The following is a 22,375-nucleotide window of genomic DNA, read 5'->3' as shown; positions in this document are numbered from 1 at the left end:
AGCCTGCCCCTCCAGCCCCCGTGCACCTTGCCTACCCACCCCAGCTAATACGCCAGATCCCCAGCAACACAAGCCTGGCAGTGTGCAAGTAGCCCAGACGGGCCACGCCACCCCACAGTGAATCCCGCCCCTAGGAGAGGGGAAGAGAAGGCACACACCAGTCTGACTGTGGCCCCAGCAGTGGGCTGGGGGCAGACATCGGGTCGGACTGCGGCCCCGCCCACTAACTCCAGTTATACACCACAGCACAGGGGAAGTGCACTGCAGGTCCTCACCACGCCAGGGACTCTCCAAAATGACCAAACGGAAGAATTCCCCTCAGAAGAATCTCCAGGAAATAACAACAGCTAATGAACTGATCAAAAAGGATTTAAATAATATAACAGAAAGTGAATTTAGAATAATAGTCATAAAATTAATCGCTGGGCTTGAAAACAGTATACAGGACAGCAGAGAATCTCTTGCCACAAAGATCGAGGGACTAAGGAACAGTCACGAGGAGTTGAAAAACGCTTTAAACGAAATGCAAAACAAAATGGAATCCACGATGGCTCGGCTTGAAGAGGCAGAGGAGAGAATAGGTGAACTAGAAGATAAAGTTATGGAGAAAGAGGAAGCTGAAAGAAAGAGAGATAAAAAAATCCAGGAGTATGAGGGGAAAATTAGAGAACTAAGTGATACACTAAAAAAAAATAATACGCATAATTGGTATCCCAGAGGAGGAAGAGAGAGGGAAAGGTGCTGAAGGGGTACTTGAACAAATTATAGCTGAGAACTTCCCTGAACTGGGGAAGGAAAAAGGCATTGAAATCCAAGAGGCACAGAGAACTCCCTTCAGACGTAACTTGAATCGATCTTCTGCACGACATATCATAGTGAAACTGGCAAAATACAAGGATAAAGAGAAAATTCTGAAAGCAGCAAGGGATAAACGTGCCCTCACATATAAAGGGACACCTATAAGACTCGTGACTGATCTCTCCTTTGAAACTTGGCAGGCCAGAAAGGCTTGGCACGATATCTACAGTGTGCTAAATAGAAAAAATATGCAGCCGAGAATCCTTTATCCAGCAAGTCTGTCATTTAGAATAGAAGGAGAGATAAAGGTCTTCCCAAACAAACAAAAACTGAAGGAATTTGTCACCACTAAACCAGCCCTACAAGAGATCCTAAGGGGGATCCTGTGAGACAAAGTACCAGAGACATCACTACAAGCATAAAACATACAGACATCACAATGACTCTAAACCCATATCTTTCTATAATAACACTGAATGTAAATGGATTAAATGCGCCAACTAAAAGACATAGGGTATCAGAATGGATAAAAAAACAAGACCCATCTATTTGCTGTCTATAAGAGACTCATTTTAGATCTGAGGACACCTTTAGATTGAGAGTGAGGGGATGGAGAACTATCTATCATGCTCCTGGAAGCCAAAAGAAAGCTGGAGTAGCCATACTTATATCAGACAAACTAGACTTTAAATTAAAGGCTGTAACAAGAGATGAAGAAGGGCATTATATAATAATCACAGGGTCTATCCACCAGGAAGAGCTAACTATTATAAATGTCTATGCGCCAAATACCCGAGCCCCCAGATATATAAAACAATTACTCATAAACACAAGCAACCTTATTGATAAGAATGTGGTCATTGCAGGGGACTTTAACACCCCACTTACAGAAATGGATAGATCATCTAGACACACAGTCAATAAAGAAACAAGGGCCCTGAATGATACATTGGATCAGATGGACTTGACAGATATATTTAGAACTCTGCATCCCAAAGCAACAGAATATACTTTCTTCTCGGGTGCACATGGAACATTCTCCAAGATAGATCATATACTGGGTCACAAAACAGCCCTTCATAAGTTTACAAGAATTGAAATTATACCATGCATACTTTCAGACCACAATGCTATGAAGCTTGAAATCAACCACAGGAAAAAGTCTGGAAAACCTCCAAAAGCATGGAGGTTAAAGAACACCCTACTAACGAATGAGTGGGTCAACCAGGCAATTAGAGAAGAAATTAAAATATATATGGAAACAAACGAAAATGAAAATACAACAATCCAAACGCTTTGGGATGCAGCGAAGGCAGTCCTGAGAGGAAAATACATTGCAATCCAGGCCTATCTCAAGAAACAAGAAAAATCCCAAATACAAAATCTAACAGCACACCTAAAGGAACTAGAAGCAGAACAGCAAAGGCAGCCTAAACCCAGCAGAAGAAGAGAAATCATAAAGATCAGAGCAGAAATAAACAATATAGAATCTAAAAAAACTGTAGAGCAGATCAACGAAACCAAGAGTTGGTTTTTTGAAAAAATAAACAAAATTGACAAACCTCTAGCCAGGCTTCTCAAAAAGAAAAGGGAGATGACCCAAATAGATAAAATCATGAATGAAAATGGAATGATTACAACCAATCCCTCAGAGATACAAACAATTATCAGGGAATACTATGAAAAATTATATGCCAGCAAATTGGACAACCTGGAAGAAATGGACAAATTTCTAAACACCCACACTCTTCCAAAACTCAATCAGGAGGAAAGAGAAAGCTTGAACAGACCCATAACCAGCGAAGAAATTGAATCGGTTATCAAAAATCTCCCAACAAATAAGAGTCCAGGACCAGATGGCTTCCCAGGGGAGTTCTACCAGACATTTAAAGCAGAGATAATACCTATCCTTCTCAAGCTATTCCAAGAAATAGAAAGGGAAGGAAAACTTCCAGACTCATTCTATGAAGCCAGTATTACTTTGATTCCTAAACCAGACAGAGACCCAGTAAAAAAAGAGAACTACAGGCCAATATCCCTGATGAATATGGATGCAAAAATTCTTAATAAGATACTAGCAAATCGAATTCAACAGCATATAAAAAGAATTATTCACCATGATCAAGTGGGATTCATTCCTGGGATGCAGGGCTGGTTCAACATTCGCAAATCGATCAACGTGATACATCACATTAACAAAAAAAAAGAGAAGAACCATATGATCCTGTCAATCGATGCAGAAAAGGCCTTTGACAAAATCCAGCACCCTTTCTTAATAAAAACCCTTGAGAAAGTTGGGATAGAAGGAACATACTTAAAGATCATAAAGGCCATTTATGAAAAGCCCACAGCTAACATCATCCTCAATGGGGAAAAACTGAGAGCTTTTCCCCTGAGATCAGGAACACGACAGGGATGCCCACTGTCACCGCTGCTGTTTAATATAGTGCTGGAAGTTCTAGCATCAGCAATCAGACAACAAAAGGAAATCAAAGGCATCAAAATTGGCAAAGATGAAGTCAAGCTTTCGCTTTTTGCAGATGACATGATATTATACATGGAAAATCCGATAGACTCCACCAAAAGTCTGCTAGAACTGATACATGAATTCAGCAAAGTTGCAGGATACAAAATCAATGTGCAGAAATCAGTTGCATTCTTATACACTAACAATGAAGCAACAGAAAGACAAATGAAGAAACTGATCCCATTCACAATTGCACCAAGAAGCATAAAATACCTAGGAATAAATCTAACCAAAGATGTAAAAGATCTGTATGCTGAAAACTATAGAAAGCTTATGCAGGTAATTGAAGAAGATATAAAGAAATGGAAAGACATTCCCTGCTCATGGATTGGAAGAATAAATATTGTCAAAATGTCAATACTACCCAAAGCTATCTACACATTCAATGCAATCCCAATCAAAATTGCACCAGCATTCTTCTCGAAACTAGAACAAGCAATCCTAAAATTCATATGGAACCACAAAAGGCCCCGAATAGCCAAAGTAATTTTGAAGAAGAAGACCAAAGCAGGAGGCATCACAATCCCAGACTTTAGCCTCTACTACAAAGCTGTCATCATCAAGACAGCATGGTATTGGCATAAAAACAGACACATAGACCAATGGAATAGAATAGAAACCCCAGAACTAGACCCACAAACGTATGGCCAACTCATCTTTGACAAAGCAGGAAAGAACATCCAATGGAAAAAAGACAGTCTCTTTAACAAATGGTGCTGGGAGAACTGGACAGCAACATGCAGAAGGTTGAAACTAGACCACTTTCTCACACCATTCACAAAAATAAACTCAAAATGGATAAAGGACCTGAATGTGAGACAGGAAACCATCAAAACCTTAGAGGAGAAAGCAGGAAAAGACCTCTCTGACCTCAGCCGTAGCAATCTCTTACTCGGCACATCCCCAAAGGCAAGGGAATTAAAAGCAAAAGTGAATTACTGGGACCTTATGAAGATAAAAAGCTTCTGCACAGCAAAGGAAACAACCAACAAAACTAAAAGGCAACCAACGGAATGGGAAAAGATATTTGCAAATGACACATCGGACAAAGGGCTAGTATCCAAAATCTATAAAGAGCTCATCAAACTCCACACCAGAAAAACAAATTGCCCAGTGAAGAAATGGGCAGAAAACATGAATAGACACTTCTCTAAAGAAGACATCCGGATGGCCAACAGGCACATGAAAAGATGTTCAACGTCGCTCCTTATCAGGGAAATACAAATCAAAACCACACTCAGATACCACCTCACGCCAGTCAGAGTGGCCAAAATGAAGAAATCAGGAGACTATAGATGTTGGAGAGGATGTGGAGAAACAGGAACCCTCTTGCACTGTTGGTGGGAATGCAAATTGGTGCAGCCGCTCTGGAAAGCAGTGTGGAGGTTCCTCAGAAAATTAAAAATAGACCTACCCTATGACCCAGCAATAGCACTGCTAGGAATTTATCCAAGGGATACAGGAGTACTGATGCATAGGGGCACCTGTACCCCAATGTTTATAGCGGCACTCTCAACAATAGCCAAATTATGGAAAGAGCCTAAATGTCCATCAACTGATGAATGGATAAAGAAATTGTGGTTTATATACACAATGGAATACTATGTGGCAATGAGAAAAAATGAAATATGGCCTTTTGTAGCAACATGGATGGAACTGGAGAGTGTGATGCTAAGTGAAATAAGCCATACAGAGAAAGACAGATACCATATGGTTTCACTCTTATGTGGATCCTGAGAAACATAACAGAAACCCATGGGGGAGGGGAAGGAAAAAAAAAAAAAAAGAGGTTAGAGTGGGAGAGAGCCAAAGCATAAGAGACTGTTAAAAACTGAGAACAAACTGAGGGTTGATGGGGGGTGGGAGGGAGGGCAGGGTGGGAGGGAGGGGAGGGTGGGTGATGGGTATTGAGGAGGGCACCTTTTGGGATGAGCACTGGGTGTTGTATGGAAACCACTTTGACAGTAAATTTCATATATTAAAAAAAAAATAAATAAATAAAAAAAATAAATAAAAAGTAAAACAATAATAAAAAAAAAAACAAAACAAAAAAACAAAAAAAAAAAAACAACCCTGCGTTGGGTTCTGTGCTGAGCATGTAGCCTTCTTGGGATTCTCTCTCCTCTCTCTCTCTCTCTCCCTCTGCTCCTCTCCCCTGCTAGCACTTTCTCTCCCTAAAAGAAAAAAAAAAACCCAAAAAAACAAAAAAAGAAATGCATCATATTTCTATACATTGATTTTACATCTTTTGACTGCTGAATTCTAGCAATTTTTGGTGGAGTCTTTCAGGTTTTCTACATGGAGTATCATGTCATCTGTAAATAGTGAAAATTTGACTTCTTCCTTGCTGATTTGGATGCCTCTTTCTTTCTTTCTTTCTTTCTTTCTTTCTTTCTTTCTTTCTTTCTTTCTCTCCTTCCTTCCTTCCTTCCTTCCTTCCTTCCTTCCTTCCTTCCTTCCTTCTTTCTTTTTTGTCTTATTGCTGAGGCTAAGACTTCCAGTACTATGTTAAATAGTAATGGTGAAAGTGGGCATCCCTGTCTTATTCCTGACTGTAGAGGAAAAGCCCTGTTTATCCCCATTGAGGATGATATTATCTGTGGGTCTTTTGTATATGAACTTTATGATGTTGAGGTATGTTCCATCTATACTTTCTTTGTTGAGGGTTTTTTTTCTCAAGAATGGATGCTGTACAAGCGCCTGGGTGGCTCAGTCAGTTAAGCATCAACTTTGGCTCAGCTCATGATCTTGCAGTTTATGAGTTCAATCCCCGCATCAGGCTCTGTACTGACAGCGTGGAGCCTGGAGCCTGCTTCGGATTCTGTGTCTCCCTCTCTCTCTGCCCCTTCCCTGCTCACACTCTTTCTCTCTCTCTCTCTCAAAAATGAATAAACAGTAAAAAATATTTTAAAAAAGGGAATGGATACTGTATTTTGTCAAATGCTTTTTCTGAATCTATTGACAGCATCATATGGTTCTTATCCTTTCTTTTATTAATGTGGAGCATCACATTGATTGATTTGTGAATATTGAACCACCTCTGCACCCCAGGAGTAAATCCTACTTCATCATGGTGAGTAATTCTTTTAATGTTGGATTCAATTTGCTAGTATCTTGCTGAGAACTTTTGCATCCATGTTTATCATGGATATTGGTTTGAAATTCTCCTTTGTAGTGGGGTTTTTGTCGGTTTTGGAATCAATATAATGCTGTCCTTATAAAAGGTGTTTGGAAGTTTTCCTTCCATTTCTATTTTTTGGAACCATTTGAGAAGAATAGGTATTAACTCTTCTTTAAATGTCTGGTAGAATTCCCCCGGGAAGCCATGTGGTCTTGGACTTTTGTTTGTTGGGTAATTTGTGATTAATGATTCAATATCTTTGCTGGTTATGGGTTTGATAAAATTTTCTCTCTTCTTGTTTCAATTGTGGTAGTTTGTATGTTTCTAGGAATTTATCCATTTCTTCCAGATTGCCCAATTTGTTGGCACATAAATTTTCCTAGTATTCTCTTGTGATTGTATTTCTGTGGTGTTGGTTGTGACTCTCCTCTTTCATTCATGGTTTTGTTTATTTGGGTCCTTTCTCTCTCTCTCCCTCTCTCTCATAAGTCTGACTAGGGGTTTATCAATTTTATTAATTCTTTTAGCCCCTAGAGTGAAAGTTTCAGGACATGTGTTTATCTTACACCCAGTCACTCCTCAGGACACTCTTTAGAAGCTGGTCTGTGTTGCAATCTATTCACCTCCTGAACACTGCTGGTTCAGAGTTTCCTGGGTACCTGAAGGGTGTTACACTAGTATGGAACTCAGTATGGAAAACTTTAATCCTTAAATTTCTGTATGCTTTAACTTTCTTCTTTATAAGTCTTGGCTTTATAGTAATAAAGTTGTTTTAATCAAAAAATAATTCTTCCAAAGAACCAGCTCTTAGTTTCATTGATCTGTTCTACTCTTTGTTTGCTTCTATATCACTTATTTTTCTCCTAATCTTTATTATTTCCTCTTTTTCTGCTGGCTCTACACTTTATTTGCTCTTCTTTTTCTAGCTCCTTTAGGTGTAAAGTTAGGTTGTGTTTTGCTTCTTGAGGTAGGCCTTATTGCAATATACTTCCCTCTTAAGACCACCTATGCTGCATCCCAAAGGTTTTGGACTGTAGTGTTTTCATTTTCACTTGCTTCCATGTATTTTTAAAATTTCTTCTTTAATTTCTTGGTTAACCCATTCATTCTTTTTTTTTTTTTTTTTTTTTCAACGTTTTTTATTTATTTTTTTTTTTTGGGACAGAGAGAGACAGACAGAGCATGAACGGGGGAGGGGCAGAGAGAGGGAGACACAGAATCGGAAACAGGCTCCAGGCTCTGAGCCATCAGCCCAGAGCCTGACGCGGGGCTCGAACTCACGGACCGCGAGATCATGACCTGGCTGAAGTCGGACGCCTAACCGACTGCGCCACCCAGGCGCCCCACCCATTCATTCTTTAGTAGGATGTTCTTTAACCTCTATGTATTTGTGGTCTTTCTAAATTTTTTCTTGTGGTTGACTTCAAGTTTCATAGTGTTGTGGTCTGAAAATGTGCATGGTATGATCTTAATCTTTTGTACTTGTTGAGGGCTGATTTGTGACCCAGTATGTGATCTATTCTGGAGAATGTTCTTTTTGCACTCGAAAAGAATGTATATTCTGCTGCTTTAGGATGGAATGTTCTGAATATATCTGTTAGGTCCATCCAGTCCAGGGTGTCATTCAACGCCATTGTTTCCTTGTTGATCTTCTACTTGGGTGATCTGTCCATTGTTGTAAGTGGGATGTTAAAGTCCCTTACTATTATTGTGTTATTATCAATGAGATTTTCAATGGTTAGTATTAATTGATTTATATATTTGGGTGTTCCAAGTTAGGGGGCATAATATTTATAATTATTAGATCTTCTTGATGGATAGACCCTTTAATTATGATATAGTGCCCTTCTTCATCTCTTGTTACAATTTTTGTTTTAAAATCTAGTTTGATATAAGTACAGCTACTCTGGCTTTCTTTTGTCTGTTAACATGTCTGTTCTCCATCTCCTCACTTTCAATTTGTAGGTGTCTTTAGGTACAAAATGAGTCTCTTGTAGGTAGCATATAGATGGATCTTATATTTTTTATTTTTATTTTATTTTATTTTATTTTTTATCCATTATGATACCCTATGTCTTTTGATTGGTACATTTAGTCCATTTATTTAAAAAAATTTTTTTTTAACGTTTATTTTTGAGACAGAGAGAGACAGAGCACGAATGGAGGAGGGTCAGAGAGAGGGAGACACAGAATCTGAAACAGGCTCCAGGCTCTGAGCTGTCAGCACAGAGCCCAACGCGGGACTCGAACTCACGGACCATGAGACCATGACCCGAGCCGAAGTTGGCCGCCTAACCAACTGAGCCACCCAGGCGCCACACATTTAGTCCACTTATATTCAGAGTAATTATTGATAGATATGAACTTAGCCACTGCCATACGGTGTTTCTGGTGATGTTCTCTGTTCCTTTCTAGTCTTTGTTGCTTTTGGTCTTTCTTTCCCACTCAAAGCATCCCCTTTCCCCTTTAACATGTCTTGCAGAGCTGGTTTAGTGATCACAAACTCCTTTAGGTTTTGTTTGCCTGAGAATCTGTTTATCTCTCCTATTCTAAATGACAGCCTTGCTGGATAAAGTATTCTTGGCTGCATGTTTTCCCCATTCAGCACCTTGAATATATCATGGCACTCCCTTCTGGCCTGCCAAGTTTCTGTGAACAGACTTACTGCAAATCTGATTTGTCTTTTCTTGTAGGTTAAGGACTTTTTTTTTTTCCATTGCTGCTTTCAGGATTCTTTTCTTGTCTGTGTATTTTGTGAATTTGACTATGATATGTCTTGGTGTGGGCCAGCTTTTATTGATTTTGATGGGAGTTCTCTGTGCTTCTTGAATTTTGATGTCTGTTTTCTTCCCCAGATTAGGGAACTTTCAGCTATCATTGCTCAAATAAACCTTCTCCCCCCTTTCATTCTGTTCTTCTTCAGGGACTCCTATGATACCAATATTATTACATCTTAAGGAATCACTGAGTTCCCTAAGTCTACATTCATGATCTAATACTTGTCTTTACCTCTTCTTTTCAGCTTCATTATTTTCCATAATTTTTTCTTCTATATCACTGATTTTTTCCTCTGCTTTGTCCATCCTCGTTGTAATTGCGTCCAGTTTTGCATATCAGATATAGTACTTTTTATTTTGGCCTGAGTAGTTTTTAGTTATTTTATCTCTTTGGTAAGGGACTGTCTAGTGTTTTCTATGCTTTTTTCAAGGCCAGCTAGTATCTTTATGATTGTTGTTTTCAATTCTAGTTCAGGCATCTTATATCAGTTTTCATTAAACCCCTGGCCATTACTTCTCCCTGTTCTTTCTTTTGGGGTGAATCCCTCCATCTTGTCATTTTTTCTAGGTCACTTCTTTTTTGTGTGAATGTTAAGAAAGTCTGTTATATTCCTGCTCCTGAGAATAGTGGCTATATTAAGAAGAGGTCTTATACCGTCTTGGGCCTGGTGCTTCAGGAGGTGTTTCAGATTGTGCACTCTGCTGTTGTGTTTTGGCTGTTCCTTCCCTCAAGTCAGTCCTTTGCAGAGTTTCTTCTTGCCTGTGTGTGGGGTGTTTGGACCTTGTCCACTGTGTGGCAAATTTTAACCAGGTATGTTTTAGTCTGCTTGTTAGAAGAAGCTAGATCCTGTTTCCCCTAGAGCTGAAGCTTTGAAGCACTCTATGATCATAGACTTGGTGCATGCCAGGGGTTTGTGCTGGCATTCTGGGGGAGGGGCCTGCTGCACTGATTCTCTGGTGGACATGCCCTTTGTGGAAATGCACCTGCACGACACAGGGGGATGGGGCTTTGTGTAAGCCTTCATTGGGGGGTACTGTGTTGCTCACTGAAGTCAGTCAGTGCTGATGGGTGGGGGGGATGGCATCGTTCTGTTCTCTCCTCCAGGGAGCAGGGAGTTCATGTCTGCCACCCTTCAGGAAGCCCCCCCAGAAAAGCACACAATGACCCCTCTTGTGTCCCTGGTTTCCATCAGATCTCTGACTTCACCCTGTCTGTGTCTAAGCTGTCTGTCTACCAGGCTGCACAGTACTCCCATGTTTCATCTCAGGCATGCAGCTGGGTTTCAAAACTCCATATTTTAAGGATCTGTACAGCTCAGACTCATACTGAACCTCTGAGGGAGGATCTTGCCACACTGTGATCTGTGCTGGTTTGTCCCAGAAAACAGTTGCATGAATGCACACAGGTTTGCCATTTATGGTAAAGTGCAGCAAAAAGCTGGTACCAAGGTTTGCTGCCTTCAACCGGTGTCTTTGTTCCTATGCTAGTGAACAGGGCAGCACTTTGGTGGTGCTAGTTCTTTTGTTCTTGGAGATGCCATGCCACTACTCCCAAATACACTCCTAGAAAGGCAACTGTTTCAACCTGAGTGATCCAAGGGATCCTCAGACTACACTGTCTGCTCCTGGGTCTCCACCCTCCTTCCCTTCCAGAGCACTACTGAGCCTGCCAGGCAAGATCCCAGTGATGGTGCAGATTTCTAAAACTTCAGAATTTGAGCTCCACTGCTTATAAAAACTTGCAATAGTGAGCCCCTCTCCTTTGGTTTTGGGGAAGTGTTTTTCTTGTGCAATCCCCTGCGTGTGCTTTCTCTCTCTCTCTCTGTCTGGCTCCTCTCTCCATGACCAGGGCTCTCTCCCCTCTACAGCACCTGAAATTCTCCCCCCACCCCATCAACTTTCCATAGCTCCTATCTTCCATGATGTGCTGTTTTTCTGCCTCTAGTTGTGTAGTCTTTAGATTGATTTCTTGGGTATTCAGAATGATTTGATCCTTATCTAGCTGTGTTCAAGGGATAAGGTAAGCTTAGGGTTGCCCCTGCTCCTCTCCCATCTTAACTCCTTCTCTTGCAAATTATATATCTGATAAGGGGTTAATACCCCAAAGATATAATTAATGCATACTGTTTAACATCAAACCTCTCAAACAATATGATTAAAAAATGGGCAGAAGATGGGGCACCTGAGTGGCTCAGTCAGTTAAGCATCCAACTTCAGTTCAGGTCATGATCTCATGGTTCAGGAGTTAGAGCCCCGCATTGAGTTCTGTGCTGACAGCTCAGAGTTTGGAGCCTGCTTCAGATTCTGTGTCTTCTTCTCTCTCTGCCCCTCCCCAACCTGCACTCTCTCTCTCTCTTTCTCTCTCTCTCTCTCAAAAGTAACTAAACATTAAGAAAATTTAAAAAAATGGGCAGAGGATTTGAATAGACATTTTCCCATTGAAGCAGGCAAATAGCCAACACACAAATGAAAAGATGTTCAAAATCACTACTCATCAGGGAAATGCAAATCAAAATCACAATGAGATACCACCTCACACCTGTCAGAATGGCCAACATTAACAACTCAGGCAACAACAGATGTTGGCAAAGATGCAGAGAAAGAGGATCTCTTTTGCACTGCTGGTGGGAATGCAAACTGGTGCAGCCACTCTGGAAAAGAGTATGGAGGTTCCTCAAAAAATCAAAAATAGTACTATCCTATGACTCAGAAATTGCACTACTAGGTATTTATCCAAGGGATACAGGTATGCTGTTTTGAAGGGGCACATGCTATAAACCAAAGTAGTCCTAAGAGGAAAGTATATTGCAACACAGGTCTTCCTCAAGAAGAAAGAAAAGCCTCAAATACACAACCTAACCTTATACCTAAAGGAGTTAGAAAAGGAACAGAAAGCAAGGCCTAAAGCCAGGAGAAGGGAAATAATAAAGACTAGAGCAGAAATAAACAATATAGAAACAAACAAAACAAAATAAAACAACAAATAACAGAAACAGATCAATGAAACTAAGCTGGTTATTAAAAAAAATTAATAAAATTGATAACCCCCAGCTAGACTTATCAAAAAGAAGAGAAATGACCCAAATAAATAAAATTGTGAATGAAAGAGGAGAGATAACAACCAACACCACGGAAATGCAAACAATTATAAGAGAATATTATGAACAATTATATGCCAACAAACTGGGAAATATGAAAGAAATGGATAAATTCCTGGAAACATACAACCTGCAAAAACTGAAACAAGAAGTAGAAAATTTGAACAGATGCATAATTAGCAAATAAATTGAATCAGTAATCAAAAATTTCCCAACAAACAACAGTCCAGAGCCAGATAGCTTCCCAGAGGAATTTTACCAAACATTTAAAGAAGAGTTAATACCTATTCTTCTCAAACTGTTCCAAAAAATAGAAATGAAAGGAAAACTTCCAAACTCATTCTACAAGCTTAGCATTACCTTAATTCCAAAACCAGACAAAGACCCCACTAAAAAGGAGAATTATAGACCAATATCCCTGATGAAACTGGATGCAAAAATTTTCAACAAAATACTAGCAAATTGAATTCAACAGTACATTAAAAGAATTATTCACAATGACCCAGTGGAACTTATTCCTGGGCTGCAGGGCTGGTTCAATATTTGCAAATCCATCAAGGTGATATACTCATTAGTAAAAGCAAAGAACAATATGATCTCAATAGATGCAGAAAAAGCATTTGACAAAATACACCATCCTTTCTTGATAAAAACCCTCAAGAAAACAGGGATAGGAGGAACATACTTCAACATCATAAAGGCCATATATGAAAGACCCATTTGGAATTCTCTCTCTCTCTCTCTGCCTCTCCCCCACTCACTTTCTCTCTCAAAATAAATAAACTTAAACAACAACAAAAAAAATATTCTCTCTCTCCCTCTGCCCCCTCCCCAACTCGTGCAAGCACTGTCTCTAAAATTAAAATAAATCTTAAAAGTAAAATACAACTAAGGGGCACCTGGGTGGCTCAGTTGGTGAAGCATCTGACTTCAGCTCAGGTCATGATCTTGAGGTTCATGAGTTCTAGCCCTGAGTCAGGCTCTGTGCTGACACCTCAGAACCTGGAGCCTGCTTTGGATTCTGTGTTTCCCTCTCTCTCTGCCCCTCCGCTGCTTGCACCTCTGTCTCTGTCTCTGTCTCTGTCTCTCTGTCTCAAAAATAAATAAAACATTTTTTAAAATTTAATAAAAAATAAAAACACAATTGTGAATCCTCTCTTTTATTCCCCCTTTGCTTCTTTGTTTTGTTTTTTAAATTTCACATATGAGTGAAATCAATAAACAATGAGAAAAAGGGAGAGAGAGAGAAACAAAGAAATAGACTGTTAACAATACAGAACAGACTGATGGTTACCAGAGGGGAAGCCGGTGGGGGGATGGGTGAAATAGTTCGTGGGGATTAAGAATTACACTTGTGATGAGCACAGAGTGATGTATGGAACTGTTGAATCACTGTATTGTACACTTGAAACTAATATTACACAGTATATTAACTAAGTAGAATTTAAAACTTAAAAAATTTTTTTTAATGTTTATTTATTTTTGAGAGAGAGAGAGAGACAGAGTGTGAGATGGGGAGAGAAAGAGAAAGACACGGAATCCAAAGCAGGCTCCAGGCGCTGAGCTGTCAGCACTTAGCCAACGTGGGGCTTGAACTCACAAGCTACAAGATAATGACCTGAGCTGAAGTTGGATGCTTAACCGAGTGAGCTACACAGGCGCCCCTAAATTAAAACTTAAAAAAAAAAAACATAAAAGAGACACAAATTATATATATATATATATATATATATATATATATATATATATATATATAAAGTGCAACAACTTAGGAGCTTTATGAGTCTGATTGCAATATTCTTAGACACATTTCTACACCAAGGGGCTAACTAAAATCACTACAACCAGAGCGAGGCCAGTGAATGAAGCTGAGTGGATCGCAGGTCACGAGTCTCTCTATCTCCCATGGGCAGGACAGCGTCTTCTCTAGACTCTGGTTTGGAGCTTCATCTAGAGGCCTCAGAATCCAACCCTGACCCTCCACCCAGGGAGACCCCGCAGGGATTCCTGCACTGTTGAATTGGAAACTGGTTGTGACCAATCACCCCCGCCCCCCCATCATTGAGGCAGGCAGGCACGGGGTGCTTCAAGGGAGTGGGACTAGTGCAGGGCTGACTTTGGGGGCATGGCCTGGGTCTCACCTTCCAGGTGACCTATGGTTGCCCGGTGGGTTCGTGGGTTCTTATGGACCCCTGCTCAGTAGACATTGACAGTTCGCCTACAACTGTGCCTGAATGAGGACCTGTGTTCCTGAACCGTGGCGGACACACACAGGTCACCTGCCACAAGTGGCAGGCGGCCAGTGTGGCGGAGCATCAGAGGAACTACCTGGAGGTCACGTGCATGCGTGGTATAGGTTCCGCAGGTACCTGGAGAAAGGGAAGGAGAGGTTGCAGCGCGCAGTTGGGAGGGTCACCTCAGCACTTCTGCGATCTCTCCAGAGACTAGGGCTGTGCTCCCTGGAAGAGGGGAGGAAAATGGAATAGATGCCCGAATACCATAGGTCAGGGGTCGAGGGATTAAGCCTTGGCTGTTCAGATCCTCTGCCAGAAGAGTGACTAACTAGCCTAGAGGTCCAGCTCTTCTCTCAGAAACAATGAAGGGATCCAGTCCCCCAGGGATGGAGGAAGAAACCATCCATCCCTGCAATAACCAACTAGCAATACCCTCTGATTCTCTGTTAGCAGCTTTAAGAATTGTGGGGGACTTTCTCTCTCAGGCCTTGTTCTCTTCCCCATGTACTATGTGTTTGAACTTTTCTGAGTCACTCTGCTTCCACCCAGATCAGAACCAGAAATCCCTTTCTTCCCTCAGAGAGCTGTAGCCTCCTCATCTGTCCTGTCTTGTCTTCATCCTAGAACTTTTCAAGGAATAAGAAATGATCTCAGGTCCCTGTGTCCAGGCTGGCATCTGGGTTTTGTGCTCCCTTCCCCCACTTCAGTTGCCACATCCATTCTCAGGATAGTCACATGAATGCTGCTGGTGTGACCTATGACCAAAGCAAAATTTTTTTAATTTTCTGAGCCTTTTTCTCAGATTCCCCAAAGACACACATGACCTACCACCCCACCTCTGACATGAGGTGACCCTGAGGTTCTGGGCCTTGGGCTACCCTGCAGAGATCACTCTGACCTGGCAGCATGACAGGGAGGACCACATCCGGACACAGCGCTTGTGGACACCAGACTTTTGGGGGATGGGACCTTCCAGAAGGGGGCAGCTATGGTGGTGCCTTCTGGAGAGGAGCAGAGATACATGTGCCACAGGCAGCATGGTGGAACTGCCTAAGCCCCTCATGCTGAGACAGGATAAGGGGGGAGACCTGGACATAGACCCTCTTCTCAGAGGAATCAGGAGCTCTTGTGGAGAACTCCAGCAGGGTGGGGGCTGATGCCTGGGGTCAGGGCCTTCACCTTCCTTCCCCTTCCCAAAGTCACTTCTCAGCTCTCCATCCCCATCATGGGCATCATTGCTGGTCTGGTTCTCCTTGGAGCTGTGGTCTGGCATTGAGATCTGGAGGAAGAAGAGCCCAGGTAGGGAAGAGGTGGGAGGATCTGAGTTTTTTGACTCCACTGAAGGGTTTCAAGTCCCGGTGGCAGATTGTCCTGCTTTGTTAATAGGAAGTACCATCCACATGCATGTGCTTGCTCACTCTGGAGCTGACTGCTAACACTCACACTTTTAGTAAATCACATGTGAATGTGAAGGGCAAATTTTCACCCTAATGAATCTGATGATGGGGACCTGATTCCCAACAGTCATAGGACAGAAGGGAATTCCCCTGCTGAGGACAGACTCCAGAAGTGCAGTTGGTCTGGTCCACACACATGGACTTTTATTATGTTTTCTGATCCTGCCTTGGGTATGGTTAAGAGTTCTGGAAACTTTCCTGGGATCCAGGACTAGGGAGATTCCTTTAGGACATCATGGCTTTCTCCCTGGCCTCTGTCATGATGTCTTCTTCCCACAGGAGGAAAAGGACTGAGCTACTCTCATGCTGCATGTAAGTATGGAGGGGGTGATCCCTGAAACCCTGGGATAGTGTAGAAAGGACCCCATGGGGAGCTCACCCCCCACCATAGCTCCTCCTTTAGTCTCATCTCCCGTGGCTCTGATCAAGTCCTGTTTGTTCTACCCCAGGTGATGTCAGTGCCCAGGGCTCTGATGTGTCTCTCACAACTCCTAAAGGTAAGGCCCTGAGAGGCCTGAAGTGTGGGGTTAAACAGAGGGGACACGACTGGGTTATGGGGATTCTTTGAGTGGGACATTTTGAGCATATGGTGGGCTGCTCATAATGTCACCACTTAAAAGCGACTGACTTGAATTTGTTCATGATTATTTTCTTTCACAGTGTGAGCCAGCCACCTTGTGGGGGACTAAGTAATGCAAGGTTAGTTCTCAATCCCACTCCCCATTGTGACTTCAGGAATCTCTGACTACACTTTCTTTCTTCAAAGTGTGTCTGAATGTGACTTAGCATAATGAGAGGAGGTGGAGAGACTGGCCCAACACACTGCCCACCATGACACCTCCCCACATTGACCTTTGCCCTTTTCTAATCTACTTTCTTGTTCTAGCAGAGGCAGGACTAGATGTCTATCTCTGTCTTAACTTCATATTGCACTGAGTTGCAACATTTTTTATATTGAAAATAGGAATCTGAATATAAATTTGTTTTTTTTTTCCACATTCTTATCATGGGGGGTTGCTTGATGGGTTATTTAAAAGAGATGATTCCTTAAATTTGAGAACAGAAATAAATGGAAGCACTGAGAACCTTCCAGAATACACATGTTTGCTGTGCTTCGTCTATTGCATGTGGTTACAGGAGAGGCTGTGAGGCACCAGCATGGATGGGACTGTGACCAGTTGGTGCTCAGTGCATTTTGGGCTTTGACATGGTCACTCCTAAGCAAAGTCATTTTCTCTGCTCCTTTGTCCTTGTCTCTTCAGTGGAACTTTGTCCCACCAGGATCTGTGATGACAGGGACTGGGACATCACCCAGGCCTGTACTGTGTCCAGGACAGAGATAGTTTATGTGGCCAGGTCAGCCTAAGGTCAGGCTTGGGTTAGGCCCTCAGCCCCCATCTTTGAATTTTTGATTTTTTTTCTTTGTTTCCTTGAAGGATTGTGCCCATTCTTGCTCTTATTTTGAGCAATGGGGAACACTTATAAACTGTGTGGTTATGAGAGATCCAAACACCAAGAGCTCCTGAGGCTTTGGGTTTGTCACATATGCCACTGTGGAGAAGGTGGATGCAGCCATGAATGCAAGACCACACAAGTTGGATGTAAGAGTTGTAGAACCAAAGAGGGCTGTCTCCAGAGAAGATTCTCAAAGACCTGGTGCTCACTTAACTGTGAAAAAGATTTTTGTCAGTGGCATTAAAGAAGATACTGAAGGACATCATGTAAGAGATTATTTTGAACAGTATGGGAAAATTGAAGTGATTGAAATCATGACTGACCGAGGCAGTGGCAAAAAGAGAGACTTTGCTTTTGTAACGTTTGATGACCATGACTCAGTAGACAAGATTGTCTACAACACCATACTGCGAATGGTCACAACTGTGAAGTAAGGAAAGCTCTATCTAAGCAAGAGATGGCTGGTGCTTCATCCAGCAAGGAGATCGAAGTGGTTCTGGAAACTTTGGTGGTGGTCATGGAGGTGGTTTTGGTGGGAATGACAACCTGATAGTCTGTTATAGGATCCAGCTCTTGTCTACACCAGTTTATACTTACAAATAAGTGGAGTGGTATTGTAGGCCGGTGAAGTGACTACTCAAAATGTCTTTTCCCTGTGTTTGTTCTTACTAGATTTTAAAGATCCAGTCTGTGCACTGACATTTTATATTAATTTTTTATACTTCCTCATACTTGGATATATTTCTAAGGAAAGGATCCCTAACATTTATCCAGTTTTTTGTTGTTGTTGTTGTTTATTTATTTTTGAAAGAGAGAGAGAGAGAGCGTGCACAAGTGGGGGAGGGGCAGAGATAGAAGTGGGACAAGGTATCTGAATTGGGCTCTGCACTGACAGCAGTGAGCCCGAGGAGGGGCTCAAACCCATAAGCCATGATACCATGACTTGAGCCAAAGTGGTACACTCAACCAACTGAGCCACCCAGGTGCCCCTAACATTTATCAGTTTTTACGTAACACCTCCAAAAAGCTTTTTTTTTTTTTTTAAGTCTAGTTTCTTAGTTTAAAGATAGTTCTACTCAAATGTGGTCTACAAATAGCTGATCAGCAAATTGTTTAGTAGACTCAAGGGAATAATGTAAATCCTTATATTTTGCTTATAAGGAAACCTTTGTAGAGCTTTCCAGTTTACTCTCACTCTCCAGTTCTCATGGTGGGCTAGTAACAAAACACTGTAGACTGGTATAGACTAGCATTGGCTCACAGACTACAAGTAGCTTTAGTTTAGATGGACTTGCATCCTAGCACCTGTTCTGGTCAGGTAAATACTAGTTATTGCCATTATTTAAAAAAATTTTTTTAACGTTTATTTATTATTGAGAGACAGAGAGGCACAGAGCATGAGCAGGGGAGGGGCCGAGGGATGGAGAGATACAGAATCTGAAGCAGGCTCCACGCTCTGAGTCGTCAGCACAGAGCCCGATGTGGGGCTCAAATTCACAAACCGCGAGATCATGACCTGAGCCAAAGTCGGACGCTTAACTGACTGAGCCACCCAGGCGCCCCAAATACTAGTTATTATTAAGAAGTTAATGGGGTTCCATTTTCAGTAATGTGGTCTTTTTTAATTGCAGTATAGTTGACACACAGTGTAACATTAGTTTCATGTGTACAACATAGTGATTTGACAACTCTATACGTGATGCTATGCTCACCACAATGTATAGCTACCATCTGTTATCATACAATGCTATAACAATACCATTGACTATATTCTTTATGCTGTAGCTTTTACCCCTGTGACTTAAATAAAAGCCTGTACCTCACAGTTCCCCTTCACCCATTTTGCCCTTCCCCCACTTACCTCCCCCTGACAACCATCAATTTGTTCTCTATGAGTCTGTTTCTACTTTTGTTTGTGTTTCTTCATTTGTTCTGTTTTTTAGATTTCACAGGTAAGTGAAATCATATGGTATTTTTCTTTTTCTGCCTGACTTATTTCACTTAACATAAGTCCATCCATGTTGCCAAAATGACAAGATTTCACACTTTTATGGCTAAGTAATATTCCACTGCATATATACTCCACATCTTCCTTATTCATTCATCCATTGATGGACACTTAGGCTGTTTCCATATCTTAGCTATTGTAAATAATGCTACAATAAATATAGGAGTGCATGTATCCCTTTGAATTAGCGTTTTTGCTTTTTCGGGTAAATACCCAGTAGTGGCATTATTGGATCATATGATATTCCTATTTTTAATTTTTCCACAATGGTTGTACCAGCTTACATTCCCACCAACAGTGTACAAGGGTTCCTTTTCCCCCACATCCTCACCAACACTTGTTATTTCCTGTCTTTTTTATTTGAGCCATTCTGACAGGTATGATATCTCACTGTGTTTTTGTTTCTTTTCTTTTTTAATTTATTTTTTTTTAATTTACATGCAAGTGAGTTAACATATAGTGCAACAATGTTTTCAGGAGTATATTCCTTAATGCCCCTTACCCATTTAGCCCCCCCCCCCACAATCCCTCCAGTAACCCTCTGTTTGTTCTCCATATTTAAGAGTCTTTTATGTTTTGTCTCCCTCCTTGTTTTTATATTATTTTTGCTTCCCTTCCCTTATGTTCATCTATTCTGTGTCTTAAAATTCTCATATGAGTGAAGTCATATGATATTTGTCTTTCCCTGACTAATTTCGCTTAGCATAATACCCTCTAGCTCCATCCACCCAGTTGCAAATGGCAATATTTCATTCTTTTTGATTGCCAAGTAATACTCCATTGTATATATATACACCACTCCATTGTGTATATATATATATGTGTGTGTGTGTGTGTGTGTGTGTGTGTGTGTGTGTGTGTATCATGTCTTCTTTATCCCTTCATCCATTGATGGACATTTAGGCTCTTTCCATACTTTGGCTATTGTTGATAGTGCTGTTATAAACCCATTTTTTCCTTGTTGATCTTCTGTTTAGGTTATCTGTCCATTGCTACAAGTGGGGTGTGAAAGTCCCCTACTATTATTATATTACTATTAGTGGGCTTCTTTAAGATTTTTATTAATTGAGGGTGCCTGGGTGGCTCAGTCAGTTGAGTGTCTGACTCTTGATTTCGGCTCAGGTTGTGATCTCATGGTTTGTGAGATCAAACCCTGCATTGGGTTCCATGCTGATGGTGTGGAGCCTGCTTGGGATTCTATCTCTCTCCTCTCTCTGCTTCTTCCCCCTTGCTTGTGCTTTCTCTCTCTCTTTATCTTAAAATAAAATAAACATTTAAATTTGTTATTAATTGATTTATATATTTGGTTGTTTTCACATTAGGGGCATAAATATTTGCAATCGTTAGATCTCAAAAAAATTTTTTTAATGTTTATTTTCGAGAGAGAGAGAGAGAGAGAGAGACAGAATGTGAGCAGGGAGGGGCAGAGAGAGAGGGAGACACAGAATTTGAAGCAGGCTCCAGGCTCTGGGCTCCGGGCTATAAGCACAGAGCTTGATGTGGAGCTTGAACCCACGAACTGTGATATCATGACCTCAGCTGAAGTCGGACACTCAACCGACTGAGCCTCCCAGGTACCTGGAAATTGTTAGATCTTCTTGTTGGATAGACCCTTAATTATGATATAATGCCCTTCTTCATCTCTTGTTACAGTCTTTGGTTTAAAATCTAGTTTGTCTGATATCAGTGTGGCTACTCTGGCTTTCTTTTGGAATCCATTAGTATGATAGATGGTTCATCATCTCCTCACTTTCAATCTGTAGGTGTCTTTAGGTCTAAAATGACTCTCTTGTAGGCAACATATAGATGGATCTTTTTAAAAATCCATTCTGATATCCTATGTCTTTTGACTGGAGCATTTAGTCCAGTTACATTCAGAGTAATCAGTGATAGATATGGATTTGGTGCCATTGTATTACCTGTAAAGTTGTTGTTCCTGTAGATTGTCTCTGTTCCTTTATAGTCTTTGTTGCTTTTGGTCTCTCTTTTCTTCTCAAAGAGTCCCTTTTAATATTTCTTGCAGAGCTGGTTTAGTGTTCATGAACTCCTTTAATTTTTGCTTGTCTTGTAAACTATTTATCTCTCCTTCTATTCTGAATGATAGCCTTGCTGGATAAAGTATTCTTGGCTGCATATTTTTCCCATTTAGCACGTTGAATATATCATTTCCCTTCTATCTGCCAAGTTAGTGGCCTGCTGCTAACCTTATGTGTCTACCCTTTTAGGTTAAGGACCTTTTGTCCCTACCTGCTTTCAGAATTCTCATTTTCTTTGTATTGTGCAAGTTTTACTTCTATATGTCTAGGTGTTGACCTGTTTTTGTTGATTTTGAAGGGGTTCTCTGTGCCTCTTGTCCTTGAATGCCTGTTTCATTCCCCAGATTAGGGAAATTCTCAGCTATAATTTGTTCAAATAAACCTTCTGTCCTTTCCCCTCACTTTTCTTCTGGAACTCCTATGATATCGATATTATTGTGCTTTAAGGAGTCAGTGAGTTACCTAAATATACATTTGAGATCTAACAGTTTCCTTCCCCTCTTCTTTTCAGTTTCATTATTTTCCATTTTTTTAAGAGAGGGAGAGAGAGCATGAGTGCGGGTGGGGCAGAGAGAGAGAGAGGGAGAGAGACAGAATCATAAACAGGCTGCATGCACCAGTGCAGAGGCCCACACGGGACTCCATCTCACGACGCTGAGATCATGACCTGAACTAAAATCAAGAGTCAGATGCTGAGATACCCAGGGGCCACCATAATTTTATCTTCTATGTCACCTATTAATTTTCTGTTTCTTCCATCCTTGTTGTGATTATATACAGTCAGTTTTGCATTTCAGTTATAGCATTTTTTCTTATTTTGGCTTGGCTAGTTGTTAGGTCTTTTGTCTCTGCAGCAAGGGCTTC

General features: G+C 41.1%; 1 protein-coding gene across 6 annotated transcripts in view; it reads left to right on the top strand.

Annotated features, from left to right (window-relative positions):
* The window catches only part of LOC132666876 (patr class I histocompatibility antigen, A-2 alpha chain-like), a 538,163-nt gene that overhangs the window by 17,802 nt on the left and 497,986 nt on the right, over window positions 1–22,375 (top strand). For 2 of the 6 annotated variants that reach the window (XR_013555568.1, XR_013555564.1), the window contains exons 8-11: window positions 16,292–16,324; window positions 16,462–16,509; window positions 16,673–16,711; window positions 17,449–19,348. The gene's annotated coding sequence lies outside the window, so the exon portion shown is untranslated. Of the gene's footprint in view, window positions 1–16,291; window positions 16,325–16,461; window positions 16,510–16,672; window positions 16,712–17,448; window positions 19,349–22,375 lie in introns of those variants that run through there. The other 4 variants (XR_013555569.1, XR_013555565.1, XR_013555563.1 and 1 more) reach the window with 2 other exon arrangements.

The sequence above is a fragment of the Panthera onca genome, chromosome B2, assembly GCF_046562875.1.
Source record: "Panthera onca isolate mPanOnc1 chromosome B2, mPanOnc1 haplotype 2, whole genome shotgun sequence".
In the NCBI taxonomy this organism is placed as follows: Eukaryota; Metazoa; Chordata; class Mammalia; order Carnivora; family Felidae; genus Panthera; species Panthera onca.
This window is presented reverse-complemented; position numbering and strand designations above follow the sequence as displayed.